The sequence below is a fragment of the Entelurus aequoreus genome, linkage group LG04 (assembly GCF_033978785.1).
Source record: "Entelurus aequoreus isolate RoL-2023_Sb linkage group LG04, RoL_Eaeq_v1.1, whole genome shotgun sequence".
In the NCBI taxonomy this organism is placed as follows: domain Eukaryota; kingdom Metazoa; phylum Chordata; class Actinopteri; order Syngnathiformes; family Syngnathidae; genus Entelurus; species Entelurus aequoreus.
Window position 1 is genome coordinate 80,238,536 of NC_084734.1, and position 16,400 is coordinate 80,254,935.

Consider the following 16,400-nt stretch of genomic DNA (forward strand, 5'->3'; position numbering starts at 1 on the left):
ATTGATTGATTGAGACTTTTATTAGTAGGTTGCACAGTGAAGTACATATTCCGTACAATTGACCACTAAATGGTAACACCCGAATAAGTTTTTCAACTTGTTTAAGTCGGGGTCCACTTAAATTGATTCATGATACAGATATATACTATCATATATACTATCATCATAATACAGTCATCACACAAGATAATCACATTGAATTATTTACATTATTTACAATCAGGAGTGTGGAGGGGGGGTGGGGGGGGGGATATGGACATCAAGTAGTGGACATAGAGAGAGAGAGAGAGAGAGAGAGAGAGATCAGAAGGCATAAGAAAAAGAATCTGCATTTGATTGTTTACATTTGATTATTAGCAATCCGGGGAGGGTGTTAGTTTAGGGTTGTAGCTGCCTGGAGGTGAACTTTTATAGCGGTTTTGAAGGAGGATAGAGATGCCCTTTCTTTTATACCTGTTGGGAGCGCATTCCACATTGATGTGGCATAGAAAGAGAATGAGTTAAGACCTTTGTTAGTTCGGAATCTGGGTTTAACGTGGTTAGTGGAGCACCCCCTGGTGTTGTGGTTATGGCGGTCACTTACGTTAAGGAAGTAGTTTGACATGTACTTCGGTATCAGGGAGGTGTAGCGGATTTTATAGACTAGGCTCAGTGCAAGTTGTTTAACTCTGTCCTCCACCCTGAGCCAGCCCACTTTGGAGAAGTGGGTAGGAGTGAGGTGGGATCTGGGGTGGAGGTCTAGAAGTAACCTGACTAGCTTGTTCTGAGATGTTTGGAGTTTAGATTTGAGGGTTTTGGAGGTGCTAGGGTACCAGGAGGTGCATGCGTAATCGAAAAAGGGTTGAACGAGAGTTCCCGCCAGAATCCTCAAGGTGCTTTTGTTGACCAGAGAGGAAATTCTGTAGAGAAATCTTGTTCGTTGGTTAACCTTTTTGATTACCTTGGTTGCCATTTTATCACAGGAAAGGGTAGCCTCTAGAATGGAACCTAGGTAGGTGACCTCATCTTTCCTGGTGATGACACTGTCACCTACTTTTATGGTGAAGTGATTAAGACACGTCACACTTGCTCCTGATGGGTCGTGGTTAGTGCCCTGCATTGTAACTTCCGCCGTATGAGTGAATGGGTGAATGTAATGTGCAATGTAAAGCGCTATGGGTATCATTCCAGGTATAGTAAAGCCACTAAATAAATAATTTACCATTTGTGTGTGGTCAGTTAATGATAGCGATTTAGCAAAGTTGAATTACTAACGTTAGATATCATTGACATGGTATTCTATATTGGAACAACAAAACATAGTGCATGTGCCTTACAATAAGAAGGTCCTGGGTTCGATTCCCGGGCTCAGGGTCTTTCTGTGTGGAGTTTTCATGTTCCCTCCGGATACTCCAGTTCCTTCCCACCTCCAAAGACATGCACCTGGGGATAGGTTGATTGGCAACCCTAAATTGGCCCTAGTGTGTGAACGTTGTCTATCTGTGTTGGCCCTGTGCTAAGGGGGCGACTTGTCCAGGGTTCACCCCGCCTTCCGCCCGAGTGCAGCTGGGATAGGCTCCAGCAACCTCGAGAGGGACAAGTGGAGAAAAATGGATGTACGGATAGGTCCATAACAGAAAACCTACTTAAATATGTTTTGTGCATTTCACTGAACTACAAACCCCGTTTCCATATGAGTTGGGAAATTGTGTTGGATGTAAATATAAACGGAATACAATTATTTGCAAATCCTTTTCAACCCATATTCAATTGAATGCACTACAAAGACAACATATTTGATGTTCAAACTCTTTTTTGCAAATAATAATTAACTTAGAATTTCATGGCTGCAACACGTGCCAAAGTAGTTGGGAAAGGGCATGTTCACCACTGTGTTACATGGCCTTTCCTTTTAACAACACTCAGTAAACGTTTGGGAACTGAAGAGACACATTTTTTAAGCTTCTCAGGTGGAATTCTTTCCCATTCTTGCTTGATGTACAGCTTAAGTTGTTCAACAGTCCGGGGGTCTCCCTTGTGGTATTTTAGGCTTCATAATGCGCCACACATTTTCAATGGGAGACAGGTCTGGACTACAGGCAGGCCAGTCTAGTACCTGCACTCTTTTACTATGAAGCCACGTTGATGTAACACGTGGCTTGGCATTGTCTTGCTGAAATAAGCAGGGGCGTCCATGGTAACGTTGCTTGGATGGCAACATATGTTGCTCCAAAACCTGTATGTACCTTTCAGCATTAATGGTGCCTTCACAGATGTGTAAGTTACCCATGTCTTGGGCACTAATACACCCCCATACCATCGCAGATGCTGGCTTTTGAACTTTGCGCCTATAACAATCCGGATGGTTCTTTTCCTCTTTGGTCCGGAGGACACGACGTCCACAGTTTCCAAAAGCAATTTGAAATGTGGACTCGTCAGACCACAGAACACTTTTCCACTTTGTATCAGTCCATCTTAGATGAGCTCAGGCCCAGCGAAGCCGACGGCGTTTCTGGGTGTTGTTGATAAACGGTTTTCACCTTGCATAGGAGAGTTTTAACTTGCACTTGCAGATGTAGCGACCAACTGTAGTTACTGACAGTGGGTTTCTGAAGTGCTCCTGAGCCCATGTGGTGATATCCTTTACACACTGATGTCGCTTGTTGATGCAGTACAGCCTGAGGGATCGAAGGTCACGGGCTTAGCTGCTTACGTGCAGTGATTTCTCCAGATTCTCTGAACCCTTTGATGATATTACGGAGCGTAGATGGTGAAATCCCTAAATTCCTTGCAATAGCTGGTTGAGAAAGGTTTTTCTTAAACTGTTCAACAATTTGCTCACACATTTGTTGACAAAGTGGTGACCCTCGCCCCATCCTTGTTTGTGAATGACTGAGCATTTCATGGAATCTACTTTTATACCCAATCATGGCACCCACCTGTTCCCAATTTGCCTGTTCACCTGTGGGATGTTCCAAATAAGTGTTTGATGAGCATTCCTCAACTTTATCAGTATTTATTGCCACCTTTCCCAACTTCTTTGTCACGTGTTGCTGGCATCAAATTCTAAAGTTAATGATTATTTGCAAAAAAAAAAAAAGTTTATTAGTTTGAACATCAAATATGTTGTCTTTGTAGCATATTCAACTGAATATGGGTTGAAAATCATTGTATTCCGTTTCTATTTACATCTAACACAATTTCCCAACTCATATGGAAACGGGGTTTGTATTACATAATTGGCAAATGTAACATGTCATTCTTTCTTCGTGTTAATAGCAACATGTTTTTCATGTTACTTATGGAAATGTTTTTTTTTTTAAGCAAGGCATTTTGTTACCCAAATCTTTTATTGCACTTGCATGTCCTTTTTTGAGTCAAAGTTAGTCAAATACTGTACATTATGCTGTAAAATAAATAAATAAATAAATAAATAAATAAAAAATACATGGTTCGTCACAACATTGGGAATTTAATGTGGGAATGTAAATGAGGTCGATGTTGACACATTTAGTTTATTTTTTAAAAAGTTACAAAAATATAATTGAATTCCATTTTGCACAATATTTCCAAATTGTACTATATAGACATGACATCTAATTCAATTCATACAAATGTTCAGGTTATTTTTTATCTTGGACTGTGCAAAACACGTTTGTCTGTTCATTTCTAAACCGAGTAAAAAAATAAAAAAATCCTATTGGGTTACAGACGGTATAATTCTGTATGGTGGCACATGGTGACAGAGGCAGAAGATGGAGAGATCACATCAGTGGAGGAGGAGAAGCCAGGATTAAAGATGCAGTGATTCATTTAGCCTCCTCTTTCAACGCTTTCTTTTCCGCTGCAATCTCTAAAAAACAAAACAAACAAAAAGGAGATAGGCATTAATGACACAAAACTGACAGGAGGGATAAGTACATCGTATGTTTACACTTATACAGAGCATGCAAAAAGCATATACTATACATATACTGGAAGAGGTACAACAAGACAGTTCTTCTTTTCCACTGCTTGTGTATTTATTTCATATTTTGATGGGATGCGATGCATTGTTGATGACCGGCAACATCCATCCATCCATCCATTTTCTACCGCTTGTCCCTTCCAGGGCAACATAAAAGAAGAAAACCTACCAGCTGCAGTTGGGAGTCGGTTTTTCTCCGAAGTGGAAGTCCTCCTTAGTTTATCCTTGCAAAACTTCTCCACTTCGTCCTTGACTTTTTTGTTGTCATTCATTTTGCAAGCTTTTTTTTTTCCCCCCTGAAAAACACAATATGAAGCTTAACAGATATATTTAGTGCTCTATCGCTTACTCAACGCTGATCTACTTACTTTTGCCCCAAAAGGTGTGGTTAGCACTACAAGTCTGTACAGGTACACAAGCCAAGCCCCACCCCAGCTAGCATGCCTGCACTGAGGTGAACCCTGAAGTTGCGCAAGTCAGTCGGGCGGTCGCAAAAACAAAAACACCATTTTTTGACTTTTATTTCTATCAAAACATTGCATTATGGTGCCCTTTGTTGAACAATTTCCCTTGTGGATCATTAAAGTTTGTCTAAGTCTAAGTCTAAGCTCTTATCCAAAACAATGACATCTAGTGTCCGATACAAGCCTCACTGGTAAATAGAAAGCATTTCTAGCAAACTGTGCAAAGGGTTAAAACATGAAATGTACAATTGGAATTAAAAGTGGAGCGGCAATGAAGTCAATGCATGTCAGGTCAAAACATTTGCACCTGTTGGTGTCATCAGCAAAAACAGACAGAATCATTACAAAGATGCACACCAACGGTGGGTTCACCTGCATAGATAGTAAATATTCTTACCTGTTACACCGTGTGAATGTGTCCTGCAGGTAGGAATCGTCTGTGTGATCAGAAGGTAACACAACCAGCTTTATAACCACATGCAACACCCTCCTGTGCAAACCAGCCACCACACCTATTCTTCTCATTCCCATTGGCTGCCAAAGCTCACAGGAAGCGATGCAATTGGCCAATGCATTGGGTGGTTGCTCCTGCCAGCCTACTGGTGTGTGTACCAGTGAAGTCAAGTAGCTTTGCAGGCAATGAGCTCGTTGAGCTGTAAATCTTCTTGGGGTGTGGGGGTTATATGTGATTTACTGACATCTTGTGGACGAGCCATGGTATGACACATCTGTGCAAAAAACACAACCCACCCACATATGCATGGCTTTTTTTTTTAAATAGAGAGTGCGTCCAAAAGACGGTGGAAACAATGCATATTTTAAAGGCCTACTGAAATGAATTGTTCTTATTTAAACGGGGATAGCAGATCCATTCTATGTGTCATACTTGATCATTTCGCGATATTGCCATATTTTTGCTGAAAGGATTTAGTAGAGAACAACGACGATAAAGATCGCAACTTTTGGTATCTGATAAAAAAAGCCTTGCCCCTACCGGAAGTAGCGTGACGTAGTCAATTGAAAGGCTCCTCACATTTTCCTATTGTTTTCAACGCAGCTAGAGCGATTCGGACCGAGAAAGCGACGATTACCCCATTAATTTGAGCGAGGATGAAAGATTTGTGGATGAGGAACGTTAGAATGACGGACTAGAATGCAGTGAAAGACATATCTTTTTTCGCTCTGACCGTAACTTAGGTACAAGCTGGCTCATTGGATTCCACACTCTCCCCTTTTTCTATTGTGGATCACGGATTTGTTTGTTTTTTTTGTTTGTTTTTTTTATTATTTTTTTTATTTATTTTTTTTATGTCCTGCCTAGCTTCTCGGGCAAATCATATAGCAGATGTAGATGCCCATATCGGCTGTTCAGATTTACTTTACAAAACAGAAGTGTAGGATACTTCTCTTGTTGCCTTATTTGTATTTTGACTTTATTAAATGTATTTATATTATTATTTGGTGCAGGAGGGGATAGAAAGAGAAAAAAAGGAAGACAGAGGGGGGAATTGTGGGGACAAGAGGGGGATTAGACAGAGAGACAAAAACAACAACAGCAAACACAACAACAACAACAACAACAACAACAGAGCAACATCAGCAAATACGACATGTACAAATATGATGGTAAAAGTAATAGCAAATAAGCAGTTAGCGAAAATTTAAAAAAAAATACAGAACTGAGCATTATTACACTAAAAATGGAGCAATATGAATACCAATAGAAATAGTGCTATTGATAATAAACAATACCAGTACTTTACCTTTATTATCAACAATACAATTGTTCAAATGCAACAATTGTATTTTAAACCACCTCGGATACTATATCCTCTTGAAAATGAGAGTCGAGAACGCGAAATGGACATTCACAGTGATTTTTATCTCCACGACAAAACATCGGCGAAGCACTTTAGCTACGGAGCTAACGTGATAGCATCGTGCTTGAATGCAAATAGAAACAAAAGCAATAAGCCCCTGACTGGAACGATAGACAGAAGATCAACAATACTACCAAACACTAGACCTGTAACCACACGGTTAATGCTGTACCGCCTGGCGAAGCCTAGCAATGCTGTTGCTAAGGACGCCATTGAAGCTAACTTAGCTACCGGACCTCGACAGAGCTATGCTAAAAACATTAGCTCTCCACCTACGCCAGCCCTCATCTGCTCATCAACACCCGTGCTCACCTGCGTTCCAGCGATCGACGGCGCGACGAAGGACTTCACCCGTTCATCGATGCGGTCGGCGGCTAGCGTCGGATAGCGCGTCTGCTATCCTCAAAGTCCTCCTGGTTGTGTTGCTGCAGCCAGCCGCTAATACACCGAGCCCACCTGCAGCTTTCTTCTTTGCAGTCTCCATTGTTCATTGAACAAATTGCAAAAGATTCACCAACACAGATGTCCAGAATACTGTGGAATTTGGCGATAAAAACAGAGCTGTTTGTATTGAGATACAATGTGTCCGAATACTTCCGTTTCAACCATTGACGTCACGCGCATACGTCATCATACATAGACGTTTTCAACCGGAAGTTTCGCAGGAAATTTAAAATTGCACTTTATAAGTTAACCCGGCCGTATTGGCATGTGTTGCAATGTTAAGATTTCATCATTGATATATAAACTATCAGACTGCGTGGTCGGTAGTAGTGGCTTTCAGTAGGCCTTTAACATACCAGGCACGTTCTCAGTTGGTTATTTATGCCTCATATAACGTACACTTATTCAGCCTGTTGTTCACTATTCTTTATTTATTTTAAATTGCCTTTCAAATATCTATTCTTGGTGTCGGGTTTTATCAAATAAATTTCCCCAAAAAATGCGACTTATACTCCAGTGCAACTTATATATGTTTTTTTCCTTCTTTATTATGCATTTTCGGCCGGTGCGACTTATACTCCGGAGCGACTTATACTCCGAAAAATACAATACTCTTTAAACCAAAATCATAACTGCTCTCTTCATCTAACTCAAGGCCCGGGGGTCAGATGTGGCCCGCCACTTAATTTTATTTGGCCCTCGAAAGCCTGGAAATAATAAGTATCAATAAAGTACTGTAGCTTTTCGTACTAAATGTATTCTTTCTTTCTATTTTGGGAGTAATTACAAATTATGTTAACCTAAATATTGTCTAATTATGCAAAAATATATGATCAAACATTCAAACCATTTTTTAAATATAAATACTAATAATAATGATTTCAAAGCAAGTTATCCCTCCAATTGTGCAATGTAAAAGTGGCAATAGATTTCATAGTAAAATTGTGAAATTTACTGTGGTTTTTATGGCATTTTTCTCTAAATGAAGAAAACAGTACTTTATTTACTGTAACAAACTGTGGTGCCATTTTGGCATTTACGGTAATACACCGTAAAATCTACAGTTGTTGACTCGCGGTAATAAAACAAACAAACAAACAAACTGGCAGGTCAGGTGCCAAAATGTTACTGTAAAATAGCAGTTTTTTTTATTTACAGTAAAAAAAACTAATGTAAATTTTACAGTAAAGTTCTGGCTGAGCTTTTTACCATAAAAACAGCAGTACTGTTTTTCCATTCACAGTAATATACACTACATTTTCAGCTGAAATTATTGGAACTTACCAGATTTTTTTTTACATTTTAGTTTAAAAAAATCAGATAAAATGCATTTAAAAAATTGTCTAATAATATTATTCACTGTTAGATGCGACCCTCTGGGGCCAAACGTAACTGTGATGTGGCCCTCAGTGAAAGCGACTTTGACACCTCTGATCTAAGACATAGAACACACATTAAGGTGAGTTGAGTACATGAAAAGTTTTACTGCACATAGCCATTACCAACTGTTCCCAAAATACACACAAGTCATTGTTTTTTTTGTCAAGATATAGATAAATGCTGTTTAGTTTTTTTTTTACTGTCGGCAGAGAAAATTAATTACATTATAGGGGTGGGCCAACGAAAAGGCAAACTAAAATAAATACATAGAGTGGGGTGCGGGGACCCCTAGAGGTAGTTGTTATCAGGTCCATTTGTACACTCTCAGTTACATCAACATTGATATTATACATGTGGGCCCATACATAAAAATGCTGTTAAAAATAGGGGGTTTGTAGCTTAGCATATCATACTGTATATATATATATATATATATATATATATATATATATATATATATATATATATATATATATATATATATATATATATATATATATATATATATATATATATATATATATATATATATATATATATATATATATATATATATATATATACCACCCAGGGGGTGATAAAGGGTGATGGGTCAAATACAGAGAATAATTTAGCCACACCCAGTGTGTGTGACTGTCATTGGTAACTTAAATATATGCATATATATATATATATATATATATATATATATATATATATATATATATATATATATATATATATATATATATATATATATATATATATATATATGTGTGTGTATACACTACCGTTCAAAAGTTTGGGGTCACATTGAAATGTCCTTATTTTTGAAGGAAAAGCACTGTACTTTTCAATGAAGATAACTTTAAACTAGTCTTAACTTTAAAGAAATACACTCTATACATTGCTAATGTGGTAAATGACTATTCTAGCTGCAAATGTCTGGTTTTTGGTGCAATATCTACATAGGTGTATAGAGGCCCATTTCCAGCAACTATCACTCCAGTGTTCTAATGGTACAATGTGTTTGCTCATTGGCTCAGAAGGCTAATTGATGATTAGAAAAGCCTTGTGCAATCATGTTCACACATCTGAAAACAGTTTAGCTCATTACAGAAGCTACAAAACTGACCTTCCTTTGAGCAGATTGAGTTTCTGGAGCATCACATTTGTGGGGTCAATTAAACGCTCAAAATGGCCAGAAAAAGAGAACTTTCATCCGAAACTCGACAGTCTATTCTTGTTCTTAGAAATTAAGGCTATTCCACAAAATTGTTTGGGTGACCCCAAACTTTTGAACGGTAGTGTACATATATATATATATATATATATATATATATATATATATATATATATATATATATATATATATATATATATATATATATATATATATATATATAATATATATATATATATATATATACACACACATATACATACGTACATACATACATACATATACATATATACACATATACTGTACATACATACATATACATATATACACATATACTGTACATACATACATATACATATATACACATATACTGTACATACATACATATATATACACATACATTATATCTGCCAGTAGGCTTGCATTGGGGCAAAGTAGTCCTTGTGTGGTTCACCTTTATGGAACAATATCACACAGAACACGATATATATTCCTTAGGTATGTGCTTTTTAGTGTATCACAGAGAAATTTCTTCATTATCGGCGTACATATACAGTAAAAGTTACACAAAAAGAATCCAGTTCCAACCATCAAGCCAGTCTTTTGATCCATTTTAACATTTGCATCTCACGGCATATTATTCTTATTATTATTATAGTGATAAACTGTGTACATGCTAAATGTATATTGTTCAAAACACACATTGATTATTATATAGCTGTTTCACTTCCGATACTTGAATACTGCAGTATAAATGCAAGGCATCTGTGATTTGTACTAGTGCAATACATCTCGTACAACCTGCACCTTTTGACGTCAGTAAAAACAAACAGATCAATTATGTACTTAGCTTCTTTGTTTTTAACATTCCTGACTAGATAATTATACCCTTCAACATTTAACTTGTTTGGTTGTTTTGTCCCCCCCCCCACCACACCCCTGATTGTAAATAATGTAAATAATTCAATGTGATTATCTTGTGTGATGACTGTATTATGATGATAGTATATATGATAGTATATATCTGTATCATGAATCAATTTAAGTGGACCCCGACTTAAACAAGTTGAAAAACTTATTCGGGTGTTACCATTTAGTGGTCAATTGTACGGAATATGTACTTCACTGTGCAACCTACTAATAAAAGTCTCAATCAATCAATCAAAAGGTTTACGTTGCTGCGGACATTGTGCTCTAAACCAGGGGTAATAATAATAATAATAATAATATATAATAATAATATAAACCAGGGGTGTCCAAAGTATGGCCGCCAGCTAATTTTATAACATTTAAAAAATATTAGTATAAAAAAAAAAACATACAAATTGGAATGAAAGATCAAACAGGTGTAATGTAACAATAACATGTTGTAGTATTGACAAGAATAACACAAAGCTGCCATTCAGGCAGTTTTTTCACTTTAAAACTGTCATTGCTCAAAAAAGAATTCAAACTAGATGGATAGATCTGGGGCCGTACTTATCAAGCTTCTTAGAGTGCCATTTTACACTTAAGTCCTGAGAATTTGCGAAATTTAGTCCTACTCTCAAACTTAAGAATAAAAGCTTTTTATCAACGTTCTTAAGTCTAAGAATCACTCCTACTCTCCACGATATTTAAGAGACCTTCAGAGGTGTCTTAAGTGGTTAGGAGTTGCCAGCAGGGGATGGCACTGAGGCGAGAGAGACGTGCGCGAACGTTCAGGGAACGGAACCATGTTGGTTTTTTTTTGATGACGAGCAGCTGATCAAACGGTATCGTTTAGACAGAGCGGATATTATTTTTGTCACAGATTTAATACTTTTCGATTCCTTGTTGATTTCTGCATGTGTCTGCAGTGGGCTAGTATATATAAAGCCACCCACACCAGTTTCAAATTAGTTGCCTAATTAATGAATTGGAAAGAAAATGTTATGACAGTAGCGTATGTGTGTGGCCGTGAGGTGAGTGACGTCAGTGAGTGTGTGGGCGATAGAAGAGAGGGAGCGGTAGCGTGAGTGCCGGAGGGGACTAGTTTGTTTTGTATTATTTTGTAGTTTATTGTCAAAATATACACTCCCATTGTCCACTTAAATATTTCCAAGATATTTCTTTATTCTTAGACAACGGATTCCCTTCCGTGATTGGTCATTTCTATGGACACAGAAATGACGTCACCTAAAATTCCGTTTACGGCACATAGTAATGTTGTAATTCAGCTCTGTGTGACACTTAAGATTCAGTCCTACACTTCGCTGAAAGTGTGAGTAAGACGCTTGATAACTAACTTTTAAGTGCAGCTTTCAGCGAAGAATTTATTTACTCTTAAGTCAACTCTTAGCAGACTTCTTAGGAGTAATTCTAAGAAGTTTGATAAGTACGGCCCCTGAAGTTGATCTTGAGATTTGAGCGTTAAAAGTCCAAATAATATATATTGATATATGACTTATTTTTTTATCACATTCATGAGCGGAGGCCTTTTGGATCTCCGAGACCTTTAGTCTGATTTGTGTTGTCATTGTTCAAAAAATAATAATGAATCAAAAGTTGTTATGAAGTATTTACCTACTAAGCCTTCAATTACTTCACATCAAATATTTCATTTTGAAACATTTTTGGGGGGAAATATTGCGCAGTTTGTGTTTTTGCCTAGGTTTACTTTTAAAAGACATAAAACATTTTTTTTTTAAAAACTCTATGGCAAGTTGATTGATAGATATGTAAGTGTTGAAAGTAACAAAACATAAACAGTACAGGCCTTCTCCTCATTCAATGTGTTTTCTTTATTTTCATGACTATTTACATTGTAGATTGTCACTGAAGGCATCAAAACTATGAATGAACACATGAGGAGTTATCTCCTTAGCAAAAATAACTGAAAACATGTTTTATATTCGAGTTTCTTCAAAATAGCCACCCTTTGCTCCGATTACTGCTTTGCACACCCTTGGCATTCTCTCGATGAGCTTCAAGCACACCTGGGAAGTGAAAACCATTTCAGGTGACTACCTCTTGAAGGTCATGCAGAGAATGCCAAGAGTGTGCAAAAAAGTAATCAGAGCAAAGGGTGGCTATTTTGAAGAAACTAGAATATAAAACATGTTTTCAGTTATTCCACCTTTTTTTGTTAAGTACATAACTCCACATGTGTTCATTCATAGTTGTGATGCCTTCAGTGACAATCTACAACGTAAATAGTCATGAAAATAAAGAAAACACATTGAAGGAGAAGGAATGTCCAAACTTTTGGCCTGTACTGTATATTAACATCTAATTTATTTTTAACACTTTATTGACTGGGACGTTTAACATTCACCAAAATTGAGGGGAGCCCTAATGGCTTTGAAAATGAACGATATCAAAATGGCCCCTGCATGCTTTCATTATTTAGTAGAAAATGTTTGCACACCCCTGCACTACACAAATCTGTTATTTTTAACATGTTCAACAATACAATTCTTTGTTGTCTGGCAGTAATCCACGTTATCGTAAAACATTTTACCTGACCATCAAAAGCAATATTCTGCTACACAGGTATAACGTGAAACCAATCTGTAAAATACATCTACAATAAAGTAAAATCCTAGTGGCGGTTTATACAAAACCCAAAACCTGTGAAGTTGGCACGTTGTGTAATTCGTAAATAAAAAGAGAATACAAAGATTTGCAAATCCCTTTCAACTTATATTCAATTGAATAGACTGCAAAGACAAGACACTTAACGTTCGAACCGGGAAACTTGCAAATATTAGCTCATTTGGAATTTGATGCCTGCAACATGTTCCAAAAAAGCTGGCACAAGTGGCAAAAAAGACTGAGAAAGTTGAGGAATGCTCATCAAACACTTATTTGGAACATCCCACAGGTGAACGGGCTAATTGGGAACAGGTGGGTGCCATGATTGGGTATAAAAGCAGCTTCCGTGAAATGCTCAGTCATTCACAAACAAAGATGGGGCGAGGGTCACCACTTTGTGAACAAATGCGTGAGCATAATGTTGAACAGTTTAAGAACAACATTTCTCAACGAGCTATTGCAAGGAATTTAGGGATTTCACCATCTACGATCTGTAATATCATCAAAAGGTTCAGAGAATCTGGAGAAATCACTGCACGTACCATTGAATGCCTGTGACCTTCGAGCCCTCATCAGTGTGTAAAGGACATCACCACATGGGCTCAGGAACACTTCAGAAAACCACTGTCAGTAACTACAGTTGGTCGCTACATCTGTAAGTGCAAGTTAAAACTCTATTATGCAAAGCAAAAGCCATTCATCAACAACACCCAGAAACGTTGTCGGCTTCGCTGGGCCTGAGCTCATCTAAGATGGACTGATGCAAAGTGTAAAAGTGTTCTGTGGTCTGACGAGTCCACATTTCAAATTGTTTTTGGAAACTGTGGACGTCGTGTCCTCCGGACCAAAGAGAAAAAGAACCATCCGGACTGTTTTAGGCACAAAGTGTAAAAGCCAGCATCTGTGATGGTATGGGGGTGTATTAGTGCCCAAGGCATGGGTAACTTACACATCTGTGAAGGCACCGTTAATTAACCTCTTAAGGCCCAAGCTGTTTGTTTACATGCTTTTTTTTTAATGTATCTTTGCTATTTGGGCTTACTGGACCCTAATCAGAATAAAAACTAAGAATCATCTTTTGATATGATGTACTTAATCCATAAGTAATAAACGTGTACTTCATGTTTAGTGACATGTTAATTCTTATTTTTACACTTTTTTTTCTCCAAAATTCCATTGTATGTTATACTCTTCTGACACCACCAGATGGCAGTATAAGTGTCCACATAAGGGCCATAAGACCCCAATTCAGTAGTGTACACATATTTGGAAATAGGAGCTAAAAGGTGCTGTCCACGCATGTGGCCAACTAAGCCTTTAGAGCAGTGGTTCTTAACCTTGTTGGAGGTACCGAACCCCACCAGTTTCATATGCGCATTCACCGAACCCTTCTTTAGTGAAAAATAAAATGTTTTTTTTCAAATTCAAGACAAAGTTATATGTTTTTGGTAACACTTTAGTATGGGGGATATATTCTAAGTAACAAAGACTTAATTTAGAGTTATTTGGTTAGGGTTAGAGGGTTAGGGTTATAATAAGGCCATGCAGAATAAGGCATTAATAAGTACTTAATAATGACTAGTTAAGAGCCAATATGTTACTAATTTGCCTGTTAATAAGCAACTAATTAATGGTGAATATGTTCCCCATACTAAAGTGTTACCATGTTTTTTTACTGGTGCACAAAATTAACAGTGCATGAACATCACCTTGTTCAAACAACAAAACCAACACAGTGCATAAACTCACAACAAATTACACACCTGCAAATCAGTCAGCTGTTGTCGTATCCGTAATACGCCGATAGGGAGAAGTTTTTATTTACACGATGAGTCGGGTGTGTTTTGACCTCCGCCGAACCCCTGAGCCCGACTCACGGAACCCCTAAAGTTCGATCGAACCCAGGTTAAGAACCACTGCTTTAAAGGTGTTAATGCTGAAAGGTACATACAGGTTTTGGAGCAACATATGTTGCCATCCAAGCAACGTTATCATGGACGCCCCTGCTTATTTCAGCAAGACAATGCCAAGCCACGTGTTACAACAGCGTGGCTTCATAGTAAAATAGTGCGGGTACTAGACTGGCCTGCCTGTAGTCCAGACCTGTCTCCCATTGAAAATGTGTGGCGCATTATGAAGCCTAAAATACCACAACGGGGACCCCCGGACTGTTGAACAACGTTTACTGAGTGTTGTTAAAAGGAAAGGCCATGTAACACAGTGGTGAACATGCCCTTTCCCAACTACTTTGGCACGTGTTGCAGCCATGAAATTGTAAGTTTATTATTACCTGCAAAAAAAAAAAAAAGTTTATTGAGTTTGAACGTCAAATATCTTGTCTTTGTAGTGAATTCAACTGAATATGGGTTGAAAAGGATTTGCAAATCATTGTATTCCGTTTATATTTACATCTAACATAATTTCCCAACTCATATGGAAACGGGGTTTGTATGTTGCCATCCAAGCCACGTTATCATGGACGCCCCTGCTTATTTCAGCAAGACAATGCCAAGCCACGTGTTACATCAACGTGGCTTCATAGTAAAAGAGTGCGGGTACTAGACTGGCCTGCCTGTAGTCCAGACCTGTCTCCCATTGAAAATGTGTGGTGCATTATGAAGCCTAAAATACCACAACGGAGACCCCCGGACTGTTGAACAACTTAAGCTGTACATCAAGCAAGAATGGGAAAGAATTCCACCTGAGAAGCTTAAAAAATGTGTCTGTGTTGTTAAAAGGAAAGGCCATGTAACACAGTGGTGAACATGCCCTTTCCCAACTATTTGGGCACATGTTGCAGCCATGAAATTCTAAGTTAATTATTATTTGCAAAAAAAAAACAAAGTTTATGAGTTTGAACATCAAATATCTTGTCTTTGTAGTGCATTCAATTGAATATGGGTTGAAAAGGATTTGGAAATCATTGTATTCCGTTTATATTTACACCTAACACAATTTCCCAACTCATATGGAAACGGGGTTTGTATGTTGCCATCCAAGCAACGTTATCATGGACGCCCCTGCTTATTTCAGCAAGACAATGCCAAGCCACGTGTTATAACAGCGTGGCTTCATAGTAAAAGAGTGCGGGTACTAGACTGGCCTGCCTGTAGTCCACGGGCCATACTTATCAAGCTTCTTAGAGTGCCATTTTACACTTAAGTCCTGAGAATTTGCGAAATTTAGTCCTACTCTCAAACTTAAGAATAAAAGCTTTTTATCAACGTTCTTAAGTCTAAGAATCACTCCTACTCTCCACGATATTTAAGAGACCTTCAGAGGTGTCTTAAGTGGTTAGGAGTTGCCAGCAGGGGATGGCACTGAGGCGAGAGAGACGTGCGCGAACGTTCAGGGAACTGAACAATGTTTTGGTTTTTTTTATGACGAGCAGCTGATCAAACGGTATCGTTTAGACAGAGCGGATATTATTTTTGTCACAGATTTAATACTTTTCGATTCCTTGTTGATTTCTGCATGTGTCTGCAGTGGGCTAGTATATATAGAGCCACCCACACCAGTTTCAAATTAGTTGCCTAATTAATGAATTGGAAAGAAAATGTTATGACAGT

The 16,400-nt window shown here is 37.9% G+C and overlaps 1 long non-coding RNA gene across 1 annotated transcript; it reads right to left on the bottom strand.

Annotated features, from left to right (window-relative positions):
- Positions 1-3,435: 3,435 nt before the first annotated feature.
- Positions 3,436-4,956, bottom strand: LOC133648013 (uncharacterized). The gene is made up of 3 exons (XR_009825821.1): positions 4,808-4,956; positions 4,116-4,242; positions 3,436-3,832 (listed from the first exon to the last, which is right to left on the bottom strand). It is a non-coding gene; the product is annotated as an uncharacterized LOC133648013 (long non-coding RNA).
- Positions 4,957-16,400: the final 11,444 nt, after the last annotated feature.